The sequence below is a fragment of the Oryctolagus cuniculus genome, chromosome 18, assembly GCF_964237555.1.
Source record: "Oryctolagus cuniculus chromosome 18, mOryCun1.1, whole genome shotgun sequence".
NCBI classification, from domain to species: domain Eukaryota; kingdom Metazoa; phylum Chordata; class Mammalia; order Lagomorpha; family Leporidae; genus Oryctolagus; species Oryctolagus cuniculus.
In genome coordinates this window covers 11,911,665-11,916,819 of record NC_091449.1, presented here as the reverse complement: position 1 = coordinate 11,916,819, position 5,155 = coordinate 11,911,665, and positions in this window count along the sequence as shown.

The window sequence follows — 5,155 nt, the reverse complement described above, 5'->3', positions numbered from 1 at the left end:
ACCAACCAATCCGGTCAAGGGGCGGTCTATGCCCCAACCAATCACAGCCTGTTGCCAGCCAGTTTCCGAAGCCATCCAATCACAGCCTGTTGCCAGGCAGGCTCCGTTTACCATGTGGGTTTCAAAGCCATTCCTGAGTAACTGACACTCACTTGCCAGCGGCCATCTTGGCATGGCCTTCTCATTCTACCACATTTCCCTCTTTTCGTTTATTTTTGAGCAACACGGGAGGCATGATCGTTGACCACACCGTTGTTGACCCCGTTTCCATGTGGTCTCTGTACGCAGCCGTGCCTGTCTTAGGTTGTACCCCAGGAGATTTTTTTTTTTTTTTGACAGGCAGAGTGGACAGTGAGAGAGACAGAGAAAAAGGTCTTCCTTTGCCATTGGTTTACCCTCCAATGGCCGCCACGGCTGGTGCACTGCAGCCAGCGCACCACGCTGATCTGAAGGCAGGAGCCAGGTGCTTCTTCTGGCCTCCCATGGGGTGCAGGGCCCAAGCACTTGGGCCATCCTCCACTGCACTCCCGGGCCACAGCAGAGAGCTGGCCTGGAAGAGGGGCAACCAGGACAGAATCTGGCTCCCCGACCGGGACTAGAATCTGGTGTGCTGGCGCCGCTAGGCGGAGGATTAGCCTATTGAGCCGTGGCGCCAGCCCCCCCCCCCAGGAGATCTTACCCATCATTGACTAACCAGCGCCCAAATCGAGAGACCACAGGAGTGCTTGTTCAGATGGGGGTTGGAATGAGAAACAATGGTAATCAGGAATGGCGTGACCACACACAGGCTGTGGACTGTCTGAGTGCCTGACGAGAGCTAGTGGGGTATAAAGCAGTAATGGATGTGGCTATGGGCAGTTTCTCAGGGTAGGATGATAAGGCAGGTGCATCTGCTAACAAGGCGGAGTCTCAGTCTTGTTCAACTGGTTCTGGTTGGCTGTCAGTTGCAGGCTTGATGTTTCTGGCTGGTACCCAAATGGGCTGTTCCGCATTCTCTGGAAAGACACAAGCATATCCTCGACCCTTGGTTAGCAGAGGGTGTGGTCCCTTCCATTCTCCTGTCAGAGGTCTTTCCACCTAACCATAGGGGCTGGGGTCTGGGATGGAAAGGATCCCCAGTGTTTATAAGCTGGGCTGACCCCCTGGGAATCAAAAGTAAGAAAATCGATAGTGAAAAGGACCTCAGTCAAAGCAAGCTGTGGGTCTGGGGGCATATGATGGTTTTTCTGTCTTTGTAAGAGATCTTTAATTGTCCTATGAGTTCTTTCACTGATGGCCTGTCCCTGTGGGTTGTATGGGATACCTGTGGCAGACTGTATGTTCCAGGATTTCAGGAAGGAATTAAATTCTTGTGGTGTATACGCTGGCCCATTATCAGTCTTTATGGTCCAGGGGACACCAAGGACCAGCATGGCTGACTTAACCGCCTTTATCGCATTACTAGCCTTTTCTCCAGATTGGGCTGTTGCAAATACAGCCTTTCAATAAGTATCTACCACCACATGGACACACTTAAGTTTACCAAAGGAGTTCATGTGGGTGACGTCCACTTGCCAGAGCTTATTAGGAGCAAGGCCTCGTGGGTTCACTCCTGCTTGGTGCAGCGGGCCTAACGGGGTGAGGGGGGCACAATTCTTGCAAGAGTGCACTAGGTGTTTGCATTGGCTCACTGTTAGCTCCGGGAAAAGCAATTTTATGTTGCTTGCTGCCAGATGAAATTTTTGGTGTAAAATACGGGCTTGTTCTAGGTGTCCAATGGAAGCTGTGTTGCAAGAGATAAGATGATCAACCTTTCTGTTGCCTTGGAAAATAAAGCCAGGCAACCCAGTAAGTGATCTTACGTGTGAGATATACCATGGGTGTGTTCTGTTCTCAGTTAGCTCTCTAAGTGTTGTGAACATCTGGCCAATTGGCTTGTTGGTCAGGTTAAAGACTGCAAAGGGGATCGTCTTTGCTACCTGTACTGAGTATTTGCTGTCCGAAAATATATTTACCGGCCCATCCTGGCTAAGGAGTAGAACCTTGACTAGTGCCCTTATTTCTCCCAACTGTACTGATCTCCCCTGAAATCCTGGAACATACAGTCTGCCACAGGTATCCCATACAACCCACAGGGACAGGCCATCAGTGAAAGAACTCATAGGACAATTAAAGATCTCTTACAAAGACAGAAAAACCATCATATGCCCCCAGACCCACAGCTTGCTTTGACTGAGGTCCTTTTCACTATCGATTTTCTTACTTTTGATTCCCAAGGGGTCTGCCCAGCTTATAAACACTGGGGATCCTTTCCATCCCAGACCCCAGCCCCTATGGTTAGGTGGAAAGACCCCTGACAGGAGAATGGAAGGGACCACACCCTCTGCTAACCAAGGGTCGAGGATATGCTTGTGTCTTTCCAGAGAATGCGAAACAGCCCATTTGGGTACCAGCCAGAAACATCAAGCCTGCAACTGACAGCCAACCAGAACCAGCTGAACAAGACTGAGACTCCGCCTTGTTAGCAGATGCACCTGCCCTATCATCCTACCCTGAGAAACTGCCCATAGCCACATCCATTACTGCTTTATACCCCACTAGCTCTTGTCAGCCACTCAGACAGCCCACAGCCTGTGTGTGGTCATGCCATTCCTGATTACCATTGTTCCTCATTCCTACCCCCATCTGAGCAAGCACTCCTGTGGTCTCTCGATTTGAGCACTGGTTAGTCAATGACGGGTAAGATCCCCTGGGGGACAACCTAAGACAGGCACAGCTGCGTATGGAGACCACATGGAAACGGGGTCAACAATGGTATGGCCAAGAATCATGCCTCCCGTTGCTCAAAAATAAACGAAAAGGGGGAAATGTGGTAGAATGAGAAGGCCATGCCAAGATGGCCGCTGGCAAGTGAGTGTCAGTTACTCAGGAATGGCTTTGAAACCCACATGGTAAACGGAGTCTGCCTGGCAACAGGCTGTGATTGGATGGCTTCGGAAACTGGCTAGCAACAGGCTGTGATTGGTTGGGGCATAGACCGCCCCTGGACCGGACTGGCTGTCTTGGCTATATAAGCCGCTGTACCAACTGAAATAAACGAGTCTGCAGGCTGCTCGCCTCTGGCCTGCTTTCATCCGACTCCCAAGGTCTGTGTGGTGGTTCCGCGCCTCTTGCCCCCACCACGCTCCTCCTCTCAGGAACGAATCCTCTCAGAAAAAATCAACCACAATACATCGGGTCTCCCACGTGGGTGCAGCGGCCCAAGCACTTGGGCCATCTTCTACTGCTTTCCCAGGCCATGGCAGAGAGCTGGATTGGAAGAGGAGCAGCCAGGACTAGAACCGGCATCCATATGGGATGGCAGCGTCGCAGGCAGTGGCTTTACCCACTACACCACAGCACTGGCCCCTAATTCTTCTTTTAAAGGTCCAGCTCCATGCCTTTGCCTGGAACATTCTCAGCCCAGAGTGCCCTTCCCAGACAGAGACAAAGGGCGAGTAGGACCTCGGCCAGGTCCTGAAGCCGGAACTTCCTAGATTTGAACCTCTGCCCCATCACCTAGGGACGCTCGCGGGCTTGCCAAAGTGACTTCAGCCGTGAGCCTCGGTGTCGGCATCTGGGAGATGGAGCCACGGCTGACGCCGTCACCTGCTGGGGTGTGAGGACAGAGTGAGTGGCGCTCACCGAGCGGCAGCGAATGCCGGCCCCTCTCACGTCCAGGGACTCGGTGCCCTGTGAGCTTCCTTTCCCCATCCAGACCGCGACGATCACAACCCCGACCTCCCAGGGTTCCTGTGAATATGACGTGAGTAAAATCTAGGGGCTTTCCTGAGAAACGGCCCGGAAGAGCCTGCAACTCACGGAGAAGTCGACGCCACAGACCACGGCCACGCCACGAGTCACACCCTCGGCCGCGTTCTGCACTGTTTCTTCCCGGGCTGTGGGTGCTGGGCAAGCCTACTCCACGGTCCTGTCACCCACGTGTGGCTCCCCCCGACAGCGCAGCAGCCACGTGCCAGCGGTGTGCTTCAAATGACGCTCGGCCCCCAGGGGGACCCCACCCCAGGCGGCTGTCACCTTGACTCTTGTTTCCGCAGCCTGCAGGCTCTTTCTCCTCCTTCAAGGTTAGCACAGGCACTACCTCCTCCAGAAAGCCTTCCGTGACCTCTCTGGTTGCGCCAAAGTTCCTCTCACTCATCACACGGCACTCAGATCGGACGTCAGCTCTGTGCCGCAACCTCGAGTTGTGGGGCAGGAGCTGTGGCACAGCAGGTGAAGCTTCTGCCTGCAGTGCCGGCATCCCCTATGGGAGCTGGTTTGAGACCCGGCTGCTCCACTTCCCATCCAGCTCTCTGCTGTGGCCTGGGAAAGCAGTAGAAGATGGCCCAAGTCCTTGGGGCCCTGCACCCACGTGGGAGACCCAGAGGAAGCTCCTGGCTCCTGGCTTCAGATCGGCACAGCTCTGGCCATTGCGGCCGTTTGGGCAGCTTAACCACATCTGGGTCAGCCCTTCTCCCAACAGGTGCTCCCAGAGCCCCCCCACCCCCACCCCCGCAGACTCCGTGCTCTGCAGGTGTGGGCCCGCCCTCCCAGCACCGAATCCCAGCCCCCCACTCCCAGCCTCTTCTTTCCTTCAAATTACCTGAAATCTTCCTCCAAGTTCATTTGTTTTCCTCTCTCTCTCTCTCTTTCTCTCTCTCTCTCCATCTCTCTCTCTCTGTCTCTCTTTGACACACACACACACACACACACACACACACACACACCATGGCGTGAGCAAAATCCTGGCATTAACAGCGTAACAGGGACATGACTGTGGATGTCAGAGTGGACACAGGACAGCCAGAGCTCAACAACTGCCAGTCACTGATGCACTCAGTCATTCATTCAATGGATACGCCCTCCCCTCATGCCTGGTGCGGGTGGGCGGGACCCTGCGCTGGGCACTTCTGGGGACTGAGCGGTGACCACAGCAGCACCGGCTCTGCCCTCCTGGTACCTGTGTATCTGTACCCAGATACTGATGGCTCAGAATTGTCGGGGCTGGGCTGCAGGACCCAAGAGAGAATTTCCTGGAGGGCTTTCTGGAGGAGGAGTCTGCCATACCAGAGAACACACACACACACACAGAGAGAGCAAGGTCTCTAGAGATGAGGTTTGCTCCCATGAATCATTT